The sequence below is a fragment of the Malania oleifera genome, chromosome 8, assembly GCF_029873635.1.
Source record: "Malania oleifera isolate guangnan ecotype guangnan chromosome 8, ASM2987363v1, whole genome shotgun sequence".
NCBI lineage: Eukaryota > Viridiplantae > Streptophyta > Magnoliopsida > Santalales > Ximeniaceae > Malania > Malania oleifera.
This window is the reverse complement of record NC_080424.1, coordinates 77,537,995-77,557,681: the sequence shown is the minus strand read 5'-3', so window position 1 is coordinate 77,557,681 and position 19,687 is coordinate 77,537,995. Positions and strand designations below refer to the sequence as shown.

Below are 19,687 nucleotides of genomic sequence, written 5' to 3'. Positions count from 1 at the left end.
CCCTTCGGTCGACCAAACCTAAAATGAGCTGCAACACTCTGGTTGATCGAATTGACACATGGGGAGATCCCGACTGTATGGTTGATCAAACTTATAGAAGGAAATTAACCTAGTCGATTGAATACCTAGGTTCGGTCAACCGAACTCAGTTTGGTCGACTAATCCTCAGAACTTTGGAAATCGTCTCAAGTTTGGTCGACCATCTTCTGAGTTCAAAATTGTCTTGGTCGACCGAACCATCAAGATGGTAGACCGACCCTCTCGAGTTGCTCGGATTTTACTGAGGTTAAAATGCTGTTATTTTTTATTAACCTCATTTAATCTTTTTCAAAAATGTCGAATAGGTCCCAAACGGTTATAATTTTAGGGGTGTCTATATATACCCCCTCATTTGCATGAATTAGGGAAAGATTAGCAAACATAATTAACAAATACTCTCTGAATTTCAAAAAGCCTATTACTCATATTCAAGCTTCATACTACCATTCCTACTCATTCATATTGCAAATACCACTTAGTAAGAGTGCTTTTGTGTTCATCTCATTAAGTTTACACTCTCAACTGCTTGCGTTGATTGAGATTATTTTATTTTGAGAGTAAGCATTAAAGCTTTTCTAGGAGACTTTGTTTATAAGTCTTCCATAGGAAAACTTCTTTGAGCTTGTGAGTTTTGCGTATTCATTGCAATACTCATGAGTTCATATTGCATTTTTCTTGTGAAATAATATTGTACAAACCGATTTCAAATATATTTTGTGGTTTATTTTGAGAAACATATTTGTTGAAGATATTTGAAGTGTGTTTGAGATCTTTGTTGCTGCATTGTGATTATTACTATTATCTTGACACAAATATCCAATCACACACACACACTCTCACATACTGATTACCATATTTGCATTAATCTTTGAGAGTAGATATTAAGACTACACTAAGTTTATCATATCTTATCATTCGGCAGTGTGTTGATTATATTGGTGCAAATCTACTTGATTGTGAAGCATATAATTTGTACGCAAATTTTATTGTGATTCTGTTTTATTCCAGGCGTGGCCTGAGGGGGCGGTAATCTAGCCCAGAAGGATTGGTTGTGAAGGTTGAGGTTAATCCTGTGCTAATTGACCTAGTTGTATCCACATGTTGCTCCACCCGTTAAGTGACTTTAGTGTAATCCTTGTGCGGGTGAGCCAAGGTGGGGACGTAGGCAGTATTGGCCAAACCTCGATAACATATCTGATGTTAATTTTACTTTTCGAAATTTATTTTCTAAACTTGTATGTTTTATGTTTATTGGTTGAATATCTAGTTGGATTTGCAGTATTGGCCAAACCCTGATAACATGCCTAAGTTTAGGTTCAGTTTGCAGACCAAAGGTGATTTCCATTCTGTCCGAGGTTCAGTTGTCTGATAGCTTACCAAATTGCCACGTTCGGTTGCCCAAGGGTAAAATGAAATGTATGTTCGGGCTGCCAAGGGCGATGGAAAAGTAGAAGGTACAAGTTCGGTCGATCGTGGACACTAAAGTCATTTGAGTTCAGTCGCCCGAATCCTAGTCAACTTTTTGATCGATCCACAGTTCGGTCGACCCAAGCAATTTGACTTGCCAGGTTCAGTCGCCCGAAGCATCATGATTTTGACCTAAGGTCTACTCTTTGATTTTAATTTGACCCTTGATAACATGTAAAGTGTAGTGGGCCTTTGTGCATTAAGTGTGGGAACCTAAGGTCTATCTAAGGTCATTTTGAGCATATTTTCCTACCATACATGATGCAGATTATTACAGACCATATAGTGTTACAGTCCATAATTAATTACAATCTAGAACGAAGAATATAAAAAATACAATTACAAATAAGGTACAATATTCTTCAGTCTTCTGTAATATCACCATACGCCATCATGATATAGCATTCTTTTCAATTCCATGTTTATAGTGAAACCACATGCAATTCTTAGCGCAAATATCAATACTAAGTGTATTTGTCATTATCAAAATGGGATATGACCAACTAGGTCAACAATCTCCCATTTTTTATGATGACAAATACTTTATGCAAAAGTGGGTGCAGCCAAGAAAGGCTCCCCCTAACTATATGCATAAAGAGAATTAAAACTCAATTAAATTTAACTAATTATGTTAACTAATGTACCTAATGTACCCAATTTTACCCCTTCTCCCCCTTTTGGCAATAGCAAAAAGGCCATGAATAAAAAATTATAAGCAATTTGGGCAATTAATGAGTAACAGTCATTTAGATACAAGAAATAATTTGGGAATATTTCTAAAAATTTCGGCATCATGTCGTTTGAAAATAGAGCATTTCCCAAAAAAAATTTGTACCTAAGTGACCTATTTGAATTCAATAAAATAATGTTCAACAATTCCAACAACTCAAACAGTTCAGTATTTAACCACTCAAATCATCAAGTCAAAGAGATAGTATGATCATGCATCTCAAGATGACCGAAGGATACCAATTGTTAATACCAATTGTTAGAGATTTATGTTTTCCCACAATATATAAATTTCAGTGATGCATGAAGTGAGGCACATTTAATATTTCAGAGTCATATATTTCCAAGTGAAGTGGCTCCCCTTCAAATTGTGCATTCTCTTTAATTTTATAACTTGAGCAAAAGACACAAGTGTTTTAAACATTTATGAGCACATATCATGACAAAATATTTTCATTTAAGTTCATTTCTTGTAATTTTTATTTCAAAAGAAATCCCCCTTTATAAATTTGGTACCAATTATTGTTTTGGGGATACAATTTGCCACAAGATGTTGAATTTAAATCCAGCTAAGTGATTGAATAAAACTAGAATAGATCATATTAAAAAAGATTCATGATGCATAAAGAGATGAGGTTCTAAAATCACAACCCAAGTTGAAAATGTTCAGTTTTATAAGACCGTAGGATGTGTGTGTGTAAGGAATTTGGAAAAATTTTGGCAGCACTTTGTTTAAAAATACAACTTTTCCCATAGACATCTTCCAATTACAAAGCATTTAAATATATGCACAAGCTTTAGATGATTCAAATTGAATTTAGCTAAGTGCAAGAATTTTAAAATCCAAAATTAGATTTAGCATGCACATCCATTTTAGAAAACGTTTGAATATTTTTGGAAAAATGTCAAACAAAAATCCGGCCAGCAGTATGTTGTCTGTAAACAAGACATTTCCCATATGAACCTACATAAAAGGATTCACGCAGATAGTATATCATTTAGTTTTGAGCATGCGAGAACCTAACAATTCTACTAGAAGGCAATACACATCAACTAAATCCGCCCTGTAGGAGACATCAATCAAGCAAACATATGTATATATATAAAAGTACATGCAAGCCACCAAACCATCAGATATATATGTGTATATATATAAGTATAAGCAAAAGACACTCACCACATAATAGTATCTGTGTGTGTGTGTGGTGAGAGTGTATAGCTGAAAAGCAAAATAAAATTTGTTAAGTTATTACAGACCCCAAATGTAAATGTATGTATGTAGAGGATAGGATAGATAAAATAAAATAAATGAGCAGCTGATCTCCAAGGCTCACCTCTATGTCTCCCCATCATCATGCTCGTCATCCTTATCACCACTCACCTTCATCTGATCCTCACCAATGTCCTCATCATTCATGTTCCTTAGGCTCTCACCGAGTATATGAAGTTCTCCGTCACATCAGACTAGAACTCGATGAACTCGGCGTAGAATACATCATGCCAACCTTAGAAGGAGGAGGCTTTCTCCCTAATCTCACATTGGATTGAGTTTTAAGCTCCTCAATAGATGCAGTGAGACCAGTAATGGCAGCCATGATCTTGGCATTCAACGATATGTGGGGCTGCTCCTATGGAACCTCCTGAGGCCCTGGACCTCTCTTGGGTATGGTAGGTAACCACATATTACCAACAAGCTCGTACCCCATCAACTTCAGAGTAGTAGAGGAGAAGACGTCCGTGCTCTTGATTTTCTTTAGGACTACATATGGAGTCCTCGTGACTCTTTCTCTGACAAACATCCTAGATAGGATGCCCCTATATGGCAGTATAATCCTCTTCCCCACTTTCTTCATGAACATCCATCTCAGAATTAGTCTAGGGAGGTCCAGCTTCTTCCTCGTGAATAAACACCACATCACAAAGCAATCAAGGTACAAAACATGATCCCTCGACCCGGACTTCAGCAAGATGTTATAAGATATCAAGTGGTGTACTACTTTCTCCTCCATAGTCAACGACCTATAGTTGGGTGTATAACTGAGATCAACAACAGGATAAGACATAACAAAATTCATGAAAGTACTCACTGTGAAATCCTGCTCGTTGATCCAGGTCGAGATGGAATCAGTACAGTCGAAGTCACCTCTTTGGATATTAAACATCTCAACCAGATATACATCATCGAACCGAATGTCCATCTCAAACACCCGGGTGTAGCATCATTGGTCGTCCTGCCCAATATTGGCATAGAATAGCTTGACAAAGATGGGGTAGATCCCCCTGGGTTGGAAGTGAATAAACTCATACCACCCCTGGTATCTGAACATTTATAGCACATTATCGAAGTAGGTCTGCATAAATTGAATGTCCAGAACCTTACCTAGTATGGGCTCCTTGAGCCGGAAGACCTTCTCATACTTGATCCGTCTTTCAGGTGTACAGAACCATTGCTCAAGAGCAATGCCTGACTTCGCGCATCTTTGGTCTCTGGACATGATTAGGAGAGGGTTTTTTTAAGAAAGACTAGGCTAGGAATGAAAATGGGAAGGCTGGAAGAGAAAAATTCTGAAGGAGCTCTTAAGAACAGAGAAAAAATGAGACTGTTCACGTGGGTAAAATATATATAGACCGCGATTCGGTCGCTTGAACCGTAATAATTGCCTAAAGGCTCTAAGTCTGTTTGGTTGAACGAACACAAGGTCTGTTGGTTGAATTGCAATAGTCTTATCGTGTTCCAACGCTCAGTAGCCCGAACCAAAATAGTTCATTTCGGTTCGGTTGGCTAAAGCAGGATTCGGTTGCTTGCATATTAGTTTAGTTACCCGAACAATGTTCGGTTGCCCGAACAGGTTTTGAATTGAAATGTTCTGCAGCCCGAATGTGGTCAACATGCTGGTTAAACTTCAAGTTTGGTCGCCCGAAAGGTCTTAGTTGAAAAAGTTCAGTCGACCAAACCTAGCCAAACTTTTCTCTTTTTTACCTTTTCTCTTATAAAATGACCTCCTATGATTTAAAATAATGACCTAAGGATTATGGAGTCCCCCTATTCTAATCTATTGATACTTAGACCATTTTTGGGTCAAGGAGAGACGAGTTCAACTTTTTCTTTTACTCTCCACACTTGCTTTATTTTGACCCCTTTCCTTTTGAATGAACAATCAAACTTAGTAAGTCCCTTCTTTTTACATAAAGCATAATAGGTATGGGTATAAGGACTGGAGGAGGTACTAGCATAATGATCAAACTCTCTCACAAAGTACCCCATGTACATATTTTTCCTCTTTCTATTTCTAACTCCATTATATCCTATACCTTCCTTGTCTAAGGTCATCTCCTATGATCCTAACAATTTATTAAAGTTGTCCTTGCCTCTAGTGAAAGTGTAGATGATCTTAGCTTGGTCTTCTACCTTCTTTTCCAGATCTTGCATTTTTAAGTTCTTAAGACCTTTGCAAACATCTTGTAGTTTAACAAACTCTTTAGTCATGTTGTTTGCCTTACATTCAAGTTCTGCAATAAGATGATCTTTACTATAGTCATTTGAAGATTGAGATCTTATTACATTCAATTCTTTTTCTAATTTTTCATTCTTGTTTAGTTACTATTTGATTTTTAAATCATTTTCCCTTTCAACAAGAACTTTAGACTCACATTCCTTCACACACGCCTCATACTTGTTTTTCAAAGCAATATATATTTTATTAGCTTTAACAAGTGAATTATGAATTCTAACATATTTAATTTGCAATTCTTCATAAGTAGGCATGCTTTCACTATAAGAACTATCACATGATTCAGTATCAGATGCATCATTTAAATCAACACATGAATCATTACCAGGTTTATCTAATAAAATGGAAGGAGACGAGTTTACTTCATCATCAGTTAAAGCTATAAAGCACCGTTTACCTCCTTCAAGATCTGTAGAACTTGAATCACAAGGAGTGATCTCTTTTCCCTGCGTAGTTACTCCATATCTTCTTTCAAGTTCCTCCCATATATCCTTAGCACTATTACATGTCATAACCTCACAGAGAACATTAGAGAATCTAAAGCATGCAGCAAGGTGTTCATGGCATCAAAGTTTACTTGTATTAAGTTCCTATCATTATCATTCAGCTCAAATTCAGATTTAGGAGCATCAACAAATCAAATACTTTCATAGGTAGACTATCTCCCTAGGCAAAGACTTTCCAAAACCTCCAATTCAATGCCTTAAAAAAATATAGTCATTCTAAATTTCCATATGGGGAAATTTTCAAAGCAAAACACTGGAGGGTTCGTAACTAACCTTCCATCACATGAAGGGGATGCACCAACACGAGCCATCATGATATTTTTACTAACTAATTGTTAAGTCTAAGTAACAGGGCTCTGATATCAATTATTAGCTTTTGTGCAATCCCAAGAGGGGGGGAGCGAATTGGATATTTAAAAATTCTTTCCTAGGTCAAATAGTCTAACAATAGTATTAAGCAACCTAGGGTCTGTCTATGCGATTATAAATCCAATCATTCACAATAAAGCATGCACGTGCAATAAATGAATTGAGGAAAAATAAATTGCACACGCGATATGTTATTGAGGTTCGACTAAAATGCCTATGTCCCTGCCTTGGCTCACCAGCATAAGGATTCCACTATAAGCTCACTTCACGGGTGGAACGACACCTAATACAATTAGGTCAATTAACAGGGCTGACCTCAACCTACAGCCACACCTTACCAGGATGGTGTACCTAACTTTCCTAACCGGGTCTAAGCCAATCTGAGACTATTCAATAGGACTAGTCTCCCTTTTTAGGCCCACACTTGGAATACAACAATATTCAATATAAATTTACATACACGGAAATATGCTTCTTAACAAGCATATATGTACCACAATACAGTTCAGATAATAATGCAAGCATAGATTATAGTAAATATGCTCAGTGCTTAATAATGTGTGCTAAACACTCAATCTAGTGTAAATATACAGTCAAAATCTAGAGTATATTTCCAAGCAAACTTTGAAACAACTAATCAATGTAAATCAATCATCACAAGTTTCAAAGTGTTTCAACAAGTATATTCAAAATATCTCAAACAAGATTTTTCACAAAATAATAGCTCAAGAGATATTTGAAAAATATAAGCTTGTGAAAAATATTTTTGCACACCAAAAAAAACAAGCCTTAATGAGTCTTGCTGTGATAATGCAAAGACCCACTTAGCTCTAAGATTTTTCCCAACCAAAGATTTAGTAAATAAAATAAAGGGGAAAAATATTTGCTTAACCCTCAAATGTAAATCAAATGCAATATACCAATGAGGGTTTTTAGTACAATGGAACAATCAATAAACACTCACAAAGATTTTGATTTCTCAAGAGAGTAGTAGAATATGAGTGTATGAGGTTTGTATAGCAAAATAGGGCTTAGGATTTTTCAGAGGATTTTGTTTAATCTCTTTTTACGAATCATCACTAATTCAAGCAAATGAGCACCTATATATAGTGAAGAGCTTAATTTTGACCATTGAAGACATAGGGGTAATTATTAAAATTGTTTTCAAACTGTTTAACAAAATTAACCCCATTTAACCTTTCTTAATCGTGGTAAAAATTAAAACAACCCAAGAGTTTCGGGCGCCTAATCCACGGTTTGGTTACCCGAATAGACACAACAAAAAAATTTATTTTTGAAGTTTGGGTGCCTGAGTTTAGGTTCAGTTTGCTAACCAAAGGTGATTTCCATTCTATCCAAGGTTCGGTCGTTTGAACCATAGTTCAACTAACCAAATTGCCACGTTTGGTCGTCCGAGGGTAAAATGAACTATAAGTTCGGGCTGCCGAGGACGATGGAAAACAAGGTACAAGTTCGGTCGACCGTGGACACTCAAGTCATTTGAGTTCGATCACTTGAATCCTGGTCAACTTTTTAACTGATCCATGGTTCGGTCGATCGAGGCAATTTGACTTGCCAGGTTCAATCGCCTGAAGCCTCATGATTTTCACCTAAGGTCTATTCTTTGATTTTAATTTGACACGTGATAACATGTAAAGTGTAGTGGGGCTTTGTGCATTAAGTGTGGCAACCTAAGGTCTATCTAAGGTCATTCTGAACATATTTTCCTACCATGCATGATACATATTATTATAGGTCATATAGTGTTACAGTCCATATTTAATAGAACCCATAATGAAGAATATAAAAAATAAAATTACAAATAAGGTACAATATTCTTCAGTCTTCTGTAATATCTCTATACGCCATCATGATATAGTATTCTTTTCAATTCTATGTACAGAGTGAACCTACATGCAAGCCTTAGTACAAATATTAGTACTAAGTGTATTTGTCATTATCAAAATGGGATATGACCAACTAGGTCAACACTTATCTAGTACATGACAGTCATAGGGAGGGCAAGGAGAGCGTTTGAGGTTTATGTCTTGTGCCACGTATGTAGAGTGGTCCTTCTATCTCATACCAAGTTGTATGCCAAATGTAGGGTTTTAGGTCCACCCCCCAACATAGAAGGTACTCAAAAAATATCATAATTTTAGCTGCATTCTAGTTAACACTCCATTTGATTTTTGTATATGACTATATAAAAATAAAAGTAGAGCAATAAACTAGTTAGAGTTTGTTAAAGTTCTTGGATATAAACATACAAGTGGAGGAATAAACCAATTAGAGTATATTAGAGTTGTTGGATGTTTATGACTAGTATGAGTCCCATTATTATATTTGTTGTTAGGAAACATAGCCCATAGGTTAGTAATCCAAATTATATTCATTATTCTACCGTGAGACAAATATTAAAATATTAAAGAAGTAAAATGAGTTATGGTTTATGCTTTAGTGGTAATTTTTCAGTTTTAGAAAGGATATGCAAATATGAGTTGGAGATAGATCAATATGATCATGCATTAATAAGTAGGTGGATTTCACCCTTATTGGAGGAACCATATATTTGAGGACCTAAAAAATAAACATGTATTATAGACTTGCTATGAGGAAACTTGAATTTATGATTTCTAACTTCTTTTAATAAAGGAACATAAGTGCTTAGAAGCTTATCAATTAAAATTTCAATTTGACCACAACCAGTGGTATCTTTAACAGTACAATGTGATAGTGAAGTTGCAGAGCTTATAGTAAAGTATGTAATGAAAAAAATTGAAACACATTAGATAAAGTCCTTTTTCTTCCTATATTCTTTCCTTATCCTTGAAGTTATATTAATCACCATTCTTATATCCAGATCATAGGGTAGATCTTGCAACAAGTCAAATCCCTTAATCTCATATGAAAATCCAACTGATGGATGTGATGGTAGGTTAATTAGTTGAGGTTCTAGGGATTTGTTCTTTGGCACGTATTTCCAAACTTATTCATCTGAATTTTAGGAGAGCTTCTCCTTTATAGCCAAACATGGTGATGTTGTTTCCTTGCATACTAGCAAGTTGGCCTATGCTTCCATTCGGATAAGTTTGCATGGCTAATGTAAATCTACATTAGTATTCCATCTCTGATATCCTACCTTATTAATTGAGCATCAATTTAACTTCTTAGCCACCTTTGCACTCGATCACTTTTAATGATCAATCTATGGAGCAAGTTTACCAATACTATATGTGTGATAATTTGTCTAAATTTTGATGATATACTAATATTTCATTGACTTAAATTTTGTAGAAAACACTAGGAAATTATTTATTGTCTTCTAGTTTTGATATGAAATTTATAGGTATCCTGATGTTATTTTTGAGTATTTGTATAATAAGAAATGGTAATGACTTGATTATTTCTCAAACTCATTATTGTCACACCTACATACCACCAAAGAAGTCTTAGGAGGTTACGAGTGGCTACTAGGGATTTTTTTGAGGCACAAGTTTTACGAGATGGAGATGAGAATACAAGAAAAAAGGAGAGTGAAAATAGCAATCATTTTACCTCTTTTATCTCTGTTTCTATCTTCAATGCATGGGTTGGTTCCTCGAGGAGGTGCAATTCCCTCATTTTGCATCATTAGATAGTTGAGAATTTAATTGGTTACTGGAAAGGCCCTAATAGTGTCACATGTCCTTTCCTTAATAATGTTCCTCATCTAGCATATGACGCCCATAGGGAGGGCAAGGAGAGCGTTTAAGGCTTATGTCGTGTGCCAAGTATGTAGTGTGGTCCTTTAGTCTCATTGATCTAACCAGGTTTTACACCAAGTGCAGGGTTTTATCCCCCCATCCTCCCCCAACACTCACCGTATATGAAAAACCCTAAACAATTATAATCATTTTAGTTGCATTCTCGTTAATACTCCATTTGATTTTTGCTTATGACTATATGAAAATACAAGTGGAGCTATAAAACTAGTTAGAGTATGTTAGAGTACTTGGATATGAAAATATAAGTAGAGGCATAAATCAATTAGAGTATGTTAGAGCTATTGGATGTTTATGATTAATATAAGGTCTATTATTATATTTGTTGTTGAGAAACATAGCCTATAAATTAGTAATCCAAATTATATTCATTACTCTGCTATGAGTAGAATATCAAAATATGAAAGACATAGTATGAGTTATGATTTATGCTTTTGTTGTGATTTTCAATTTTAGAATGATATGCAGATAATAGTTGGGTATACATCAACATGGTCATGCATCAATCCTCTGAATTTGACCATATTACAGACTTGCCATGAGGACACTTGAATTTATGGCTTCTAACTTCTTTTAGTAAAGAAGCATAAGGGCTTAAAAATTTATCAATTAAAAATTTTAAATATGACCAAAACCAACGGTACATTTATCAATACAATGTGATAGTGAAGTTGCCGAGCTTATGTTAAAGTATAATGAAAATATCCAAACACATTGGATAAATATAGGTTATGTCAAATAACTACTAATGGAGTAACAAAAATAGATTTTATAAGATCTTGTTAAAATGTGCCATATTTTTTACTAAAAAAAAAGCTTGCAAAAGACAATCTATACAATTACAAAGGATATCGAGATAAATAAAAGAATTTATTACACATGCCATGCTAGAAACATTTATCTTGCATTTGAAAGTTTGGATTTCAAGTTTTGAATTTGTATGAATTTGGACAATAGTATAAAATTGCATAGAATTTCATCCAAATTCACAAAAATTTAAATTTAAGGCTCGAATCCATGCTCACAAACACTACCTTAATAATATAAATTCAAGATTAATTATATAAAATATATTATCATAATGACACTTACTATGTGTTTGGAGCTTGGAGTTAGAGCCTAACATTTACATTTATCAGGACTTTGATAAGCATACAATAAAATTTATTTTTGGGATAAAAGATTTTAAGCTTTAAATTTGTGTTTTGGTGAATTTGGACAAATCAAACTGAATACAATTTAGAGTTGTGTTTTGTATAAATTCATATAAATTTAAATATGAGGGCCGAAGTTTAGACTCTTAAAAGAATGGCAAATTTTATACATATATGAAAATTTGTATTCTTAAATCTTAAAAAGCTTATAGTTGCACTTTAATATTGAAATTATCATTTTCAGATTTGTAATGTGGAAGCAACCGACAGCACTAACTCAGTTCCATTGTATTTTAAAGATTATTCTCTGCACAATCCATTTGTACACTGTATGGTAGGGATAATTAATCATTGTAATACATTGCATACAAGAGCAAGAATTATCATTGCAATGCATTGTATTCAACGAGGAAGCAAGACCCGTTGGAAAAGCTCATCATGTCAAATTTAATTATGGGTGTGCAGATAAAAATCAAGGTGCTTCATATGATTGCCAATTTGGGTCAGCTGTTCTTTGTACCCACCACAGAAAAGGTACTTCGACGGAAGGGTGGCAGTGGGGGGTTGAGGAAATATATGAAACTGATCGACATTCTCTTAATTTTCCCCTTCACGCTCTCGATCCCTGCATCCCTCGCCCTGTGAGATCTCTTATGAATTATCGATGTGCTCTAAAACGCTCTATCTCTCTTTGAATCTCTGATTGTTTACGTGTCAGCCAGAGTTCATATAAATTAAGGTTTACCCATTCCTTTTTTTAATTCATTTATTTATTTTTTGTTCATAATTTTGGTTATCCTACAATAGGCGGACAGGATTCTCAGTTATTCTTCGTATTTTTTGTTTTATGGAGGGGGAGGGGGGGGGGGGGGGGATTGAATTGCGGATCATTTGTTTGATGAAATGCCTCTGTAGTTTTTGTGTTACTTTTCTATATGTGGTGGCTGAGCATTTCCGGTTCTGGACCCATCTGAAAGACTGAAATGATGATAATAATAAAAAGACATAAGACAGCTAATTTGTGAACTGTCACTTCCAAATGAAACACTACAGTAAAAAAGATGGCTTGTCTTTTTCAAATTAAATGACACTTTGTTATGATAGAGGCATCGAGACAAAGACGTAGGAAAACATAAAATACCAGAAGCCTTAGCTACCTTGCAAGAAAAATGGCTGACGTTTGCATTATTCGTGGGACTTTGCTAGTTAATATAGTTGAGTGCTCTGCATTGTCTGGCAATGTAAATAAGATGGATAAAGAGTAAAATTTCAAACTTGGGCATGTATAAATGTAGTGCTAGAGGAAAATTTCTTGGTATTCAACTATCTGTCCCTAGTTTTAGAAACTCTGTTGTCCAAGAAGTTAAGAAGTAGGATGGGTGATATATTAGTGTTGGTTTTTTGAGTGTTCCTTTCGTATTTCAAAATCCTTAATGTTCTCCTAGGTTTGTGAAACCCTTGGATCCTTCTTCATTGTTTTATTCTCTTTTACTTACAGTTCCACATTCTTGTTTTTGCTCACTTAGACATCCTTATACATGGAACATTACCTACACCTTGTGAATGTACAATTGCCGAAAGTTCCCCACACGTGCACAAAGTAGGGCATGATCCATTCAAAACTACAGAATCCAAGAAATAATTTGCCTAAGTGTGGCGTATGCAGTCATTGTGTGCAGCCTAGGTGTTTGTTGGCTTTTGATTCGTCCACTTTTGACTATTTTCTTCTCATTTTACACCATTAAATAATCATTATCAATTCCTTTTTTCTTGTATGCAGTTTATCTATGTACATATTTTCTCCAATCATTGCAAATAGATATGTCACAATTTTAATAAAACCCTAGTACATAATTGAAAACCCTAATTGTCTTTCATCTCTTGTTGTTGTTTGGGCTGATAAAGTCCAGTGTTGTTTTTGCTTTCTCATTGGCCAGTGCATGCATAATGAGAAGGATTGTTGTATCTTGGGAGGTGATCCTCACAAATCTTATGTGACAGACAAGGTGAAATCTACCCTAAGGACAGCACACCGCAAACCTCGATTTTGCTAAGTTTCAGTGTCTCTGTTTGCTTTTTTTTTTTGCATCCATATTATTTGTTTATTTAATCTAGGAAGGTTTCTTGGGGTCCTACCCACTTTAGATTTGAAAATATGTGGCTGGAACACGAAACTTTTCAGTCTTTGGTGAGGGAGTCTTGGAGTGAGGATGTGGATGGGGGCCGGGAAGGTTTTAGATTCATGAAGAAATTGAGGAGGCTGAAAGAAATTTAAAAGAGTGGAATAGGGAGGTGTTTGGAGACATTAGGCTTAAAAATACCTTTATTTAGGTGAGTTGGCTGAATTAGATAGTAGGGAAGAAGTTATTGATCTTATGGGAGAGGAGGATTTGAAAAGAATATCATTAAAGACTGAATTGGAAGAGGTGATTTTTAAGGAAACGAGAAGCTAGAAGCAAAAAATGAAGTTTAAATGGGCAAGAGAAGGTGATTCTAATACTATACTTTTTCAAAGGATAGCAATTGGGAAAATGAGGAAAAACTTGATTAGGGAGTTGGAGTTGGATAAGGGGGGATATTATCTCAGAAAATAGTAGAATAGCCTTTGAGATCATTGATTTTGTGTAATTTGTTTTTTGAGGAAGACGATTAGATTGATGGTGGAAAGGTTATAGTGGGACCATGGTTTTAAATTGCAGTAGCTGGTAGTGTAACATAATGGTAACAGGTGTGGTGGGAAAAGGGAGTAGCAGATGTTACATAACAGGAAGTGGGTGTAACGAGTAACGACCATGAATATTTTTCAAGCCTGCACAACCTTATGCATATTAGTGTATTTGCCTGTTTTAAACTTTAACGCTTCTTCGACAGAGTTTTAGTGTATTTTGGATCCTTTAGTTCAACTAACTAAGTTGTTTGGTAAGGGCAAGAAATTTACATTTGTTTTACACCACCATTGACAGAAAAATTATGTGTGTGTGATTGTATGTATTTATACTTTTTCATTATTCTTATGTGTTATAAATTAATTAATAAAACAAAATACTTTTTAAAATTCATTAATCTATTAAACACAAAAGATATATGAATAATAAAAATATATAGTAAGTAGAAAAGAAAAGAAGGTTGAAGTTGAAAAATATAGAACATAGTTATCAAATTGCTAATATTGTCAAAATAAAATATTTTCTTAACAAATTAGTATTATCAAAATGTTAATTAATGCATTTCTTGAGTATTTAAAAAAATAGTAAATTTTGTATCATTATCATCCTCATTATAATCTTTTTCCTCGTCTCTCCATATAATATACTGAGAATGATTTATTAGAGTGGGAAAAAATAAAAGTGAAAAGAAAAAGTTAAAAAGAAAAAATAATATATATATATATATATATATGTACTGTAATAGTCCTATAGTTGTTACATAACGGTTGTAGTGGCCTTTATGCAACGGTTATGGTCCTTAACGGCCACTACGACCGTGATTTTTCTTTCCATTGATTTCGCAACATGTAACGATATCGAGAAACTGAAAAATTGTTATGTAATGGCCTTATGTAATGGTTGCGGCTGCTATTTAAAACCATGAGTGGTACCCTTTGCCTAATGATAAGATAACTTGGCTAGAGAGACCTTTTGAGAAAGAGGAAGTGATCTCCCGTCTTTGGAATGGAAAAGGGTAAAGCTCTAGGGTCAAATGGTTTTTGTTAGAGCTTATTTATGTCTTTTGGTATTCTTATTATTAAGTGTGTTAGTTTGTTAATTAGTGAGAGTTAGTAAGGGTATTATTGTCATTAGAATGTATTTAATTTGTATTATAAATAGAGGGAGAGACCTATCTTCAAGTTAGGTCATTCATTTTAATCAAAACATCAACATGGTATCATAGTGTGATCCAACATAAACCCTATTCTTCTCAATCGTCAGAAAAAGCCATTCTTGCGGTTCAAGAACTCCAAGCCTCTTCTCAAATCCACCCAAACCCCTCATTGTTTCACAAAACTAACCATATACTCAAATACAAAACCCTTCGAAGCCTAACCTCACAAAACCCCATTGTCAAAACACTGCCCATGCGCGACCAGGCATCGGGCCAAATGTCGGTAGAGCCAACCCCACGCATCGATGCATGAGTGAGTTTCTAGCCACCTCTTTCTGTTTTTTTTTGCTCTACCATGTTCCGATTCCTTTTCTAGACAATTCCTTTTGTGAGTTTCTTGGACCAGTGGCAGTGCTCGTATGTCTAGTTCTGAGGCTATGGCAGTGCTATTTCAGTTGGTTAGTTGTTCACCTCGTCCGTGGTTGTGTCAGTGCTTCACATAATTTGTGATTGTTTTTTTTGTTTGACGTTGGTGTGACTGTTGGTTTGCAAGTGTTGGGATGGAGTCTAACGACTCAAAATTTGGATGGAAAGAACTATGTTCAACGGTCTAAAGCTATTCAAGTTTATTTAGCAGGATTAGGAAAATCTGACTAGTAGCTCCAATCTGATACTTCTGATGAGAAGAGAAAAGAAGTGTGGGTTCAAGAAGATGCCTTGTTTGTTTCTCTCTTATAGAATTCGATGGAGCCACAAATTGCATTGATGTGTATGCATCTAGATATGTGCAAGGATATTTGAGATTATGTCAAGCTTTTATACTGTAGTAACATTACATGTATGTATGATTTATCCCGGGAGTTATTTTAGTTACTGTGAAAAAATATGTTTTTAGTATTTATTTATTGTGGTTTTTATCACAGCCGTTGGATCGTCTCTAAATCCAATGGTTGTGTGTTGTCATATATATGTTTGTAAGCCATGGGAAAAAGTGAGTATTGCTTGTCATTTTGTGCAAGGAGAGTTAGAGGGGGCTTTCTCTAGGAAGATTTTTTCTTCATTAGTTTGAAAGGTGAAGGGGTGTACAGGGGATCTGGGATCGAGGAGAGTCTAATTAGATCTTGTATTGCCATCGTTTCATAGTAGATTTTTCTCCAGGTGCACGCTTCATGGACGTAGGCAATCATTCCGAACCACGTTAAATCTCCCAACTACATTTTTTTTGTGAATGTTCTTTGTGTTATTTATTTTGTTGATCGGAAGATTAAAATCGCTGTGCGTCAATAAGTGGTATCAGAGCACGATTTTGATTGGGTGCAAATCTGATAGATCAGATCAGATCGAAAGAAATTTTTTGGATAGTTTTTCCGCGGGAGTGCTCAAGATCAGAGCAGTTCGTTCAGATCGGATTGAGGTACGTGTATTCAGATCAGGTGCCGGAAAATTATTCTGAAAATTTTCAATTGAAAAATCGGATTGAGGTTTGCGGATTCATATTAGGTGCCGGAAAATTATTTCGGAATTTTTCAATTGAAGGAGGATTATTTTTCAATTGAAGGTGTGAAAAAAAAAATTCAGAAGAAAATTTTTTTTTTTGCGGATGAAAAACATGATGAACAATGCTAGAATTGGGTGACAGACCCAGATTCAGAATCGGGTCGGGTACGGAACGCAATAGGTTGACACGTGGGTCAAGAGGCTGGGTTGTGGGTCAGATCCAAGCAGAACCCGTTGGGTCAAGGCGCAGGTCAGCATCCGGGTCGGCTAGAACACGTGGGGGTCGCACGTGCAGTGGATCAGGGATCCAGGTCGAGCAAAACGGGTCAGACCCAACCATCGGGTTGAGGCACGGATCCTCCCCATGGAGCACTGACGTCATCCTGATAGGTGCTGACGTTAGAGGGGAGAGAAATTTTTATTTATTTTTAAATGGTGAGTACTTTGATGGCCAAGTTCAAGGTGGAGCCTTTTAATGGAAAAAATAATTTCAGTTTGTGGCAGAGCACTGTGAAGGATGGGTTGGTCCAATAGAGACTGATTAAAGCATTGTATGGGAAAGACAAGAAGCCAGAGACCATGTCAGATGATCAGTGGGAGGAGCTGGAAATGAAAGCGGTAAGTACCATTCACTTAAGTTTAGCTCCAGAAATTAAATACAGTGTGTTGAATGAAACATCACCAGATGAGCTTTGGAAAAAATTCGAGAATATTTATATGTCCAAGTCCTTAGTTAATAGACTGTATTTGAAGAAACAGTTGTATCAGTTGAGGATGATTGAGGGCACAGAAGTCAGAGACCACCTCAATTATTTCAAGAAAATAATCTCGTAGCTACTGAGTATTGAGGTAAAAATTGAGGAGGAAGATAAAGCATTGATTCTATTGTATTCGCTTCCTAGTTCACTTGATACTTTGAAAACCACATTACTGCTAGGTAAGGAAACTCTTACAGTTGAGGAGGTGACTACTGCCATTCTGGAGAGTAAGAATTTTCACGAACCATATTATCCAGGACATGGAAAAGGGTTGGTGGTTAAGGGTGAGTCTAGCCAACAGCGGGGCAGGAGTTCTAGCAGGGGTAATTGGAATCGAGGGAAATCTTGATCCAAGTCCAAGGGTAAGAATGGGAAGTGGAGGAGTGGTTCTTTTTATTGTGGGAAAGAAGGACATATGAAGAAGCACTGTCTAAGGAGGGAAAAAGATTTAGAGGAAAAGAACAGGAAGAAGACTGAGCAGGCTACTGTAGTGGAGAGCAGTTCATCAATTTTTGATGGGGATCTTTTGGTTGTTACTATAGGTTCCAGTTACTTAGCCGATACCTGGACTTTGGATTTAGCGTGCTCATATCATATGTGTCCATATAGGGACTGGTTTGACTCCTATGAACCAATCTCTGGAGGGACGGTGTTGATGGGTAATGATGCTTCTTGTGGTATTCTTGGTATTGGAGCGGTCAGAATCAGGATGTTTGATGGTGTGGTTAGAACCATCAGGGATGTGAGGCATGTTCCAGATTTGAAAAAGAAGCTGATTTCCTTGGGCTCTTTGGACAGCAATGGTTTCTCTTTTTCAGCTATGGATGGTGTGCTAAAAGTGGCTAAAGGTTCACTGGTAGTAATGAAGGGTCATCTGAGGAACAATTTTTACACTCTGGTAGGTAGCACAGTGACAAGTGGAGCTGCAGCTACTTTTCAGATGCAAATACTACTCTGTGGCATATGAGGCTGGGTCACATGAGTGAGCATGGTTTGCAGAAACTACACAGGCGGAAGGGTGGTAATTCTTATTGTAAGATTAAGTTCTGTAAATATTGTTTATATGGTAAACAGCGCAGGGTGAGTTTTAGAACAGGAAAGCATACGAACAAGGAGGTGTTGGAGTACATTTATTCAGATGTATGGGGTCCAGTATAGGTACAGTCTCATAGTGGTGCTATTTATTTTGTCTCATTTATTGATGACTTTTCCAGGAAAGTTTGGGTGCATTTTTTGAAGCATAGGAGTGAGGTATTCAGTAAGTTCAGGGAATGGAAAACTCAGGTAGAGAGACAAACAGGGAAACAGGTGAAGTTTCTAAGATCTGACAATGGCCTAGAGTACAAAAACAGCCAGTTAATTGACTTCTGTAAGGAATAAGGGATCACTAGGCACTATACAGTTCCACATGGGCCACAGCAGAATGGGGTGGCTAAAAGGATGAACAGAACATTACTAGAGAGGGCAAGATGTATGAGGATTTAGGCTAATTTGCCTAAGTCATTTTGGGCAGAAGCAGTGAGTATGACATGCTACCTGGTAAACAGGTCTCCTTCTGCAACTATTGACTCAAAGATTCCTGAGGAGGTATGGACAGGTAAGCCAGTATATTACTCTGTGTTGAGAATATTTGGTTGTCCATCGTATGTGCATGTGCAGGAACAAGAAAGATCAAAGTTGGACTCTAAGTCCAAACCGTGCGTATTTCTTGGTTTCCAAGAAGAAGTGAAGGGATACCGATTGTAGGACCCTATGGCACGGAAGGTGGTCATTAGAAGGGATGTGGTCTTCGATGAGGAAGCCATGTTGAAGGAGAATGCTGATAAGAAGATGGAGTCTGATTCAGCAGGAGTACCTATTCAAGTGGAACTGGACAGTATTCAGAATTCAGGTATGGGTAATACTCAGACTACTGTTGTTGATTTTGTTGTACAGGATACAATGAGACAGACTACAGTTCCTTAGGAAATTTCTCAGACAGGTGATAGGCATGAGCCTACAGGGCTAACCACCGACAGAGAAATGAGGAATGTTGAGCCTCCAGTCAGGTATGAGTTTGAGGACTTAGTT

The 19,687-nt window shown here is 36.2% G+C and overlaps 1 long non-coding RNA gene across 4 annotated transcripts in view; it reads left to right on the top strand.

Annotated features, from left to right (window-relative positions):
- Window positions 1-11,776: 11,776 nt before the first annotated feature.
- Window positions 11,777-19,687, top strand: part of LOC131162409 (uncharacterized) — a 45,663-nt gene continuing 37,752 nt past the window's right edge. For 2 of the 4 annotated variants that reach the window (XR_009138773.1, XR_009138770.1), the window contains exon 1: window positions 11,876-12,279. This is a non-coding gene — a long non-coding RNA (uncharacterized LOC131162409). Of the gene's footprint in view, window positions 12,280-19,687 lie in introns of all 4 variants that reach the window. The other 2 variants (XR_009138772.1, XR_009138771.1) reach the window with 2 other exon arrangements.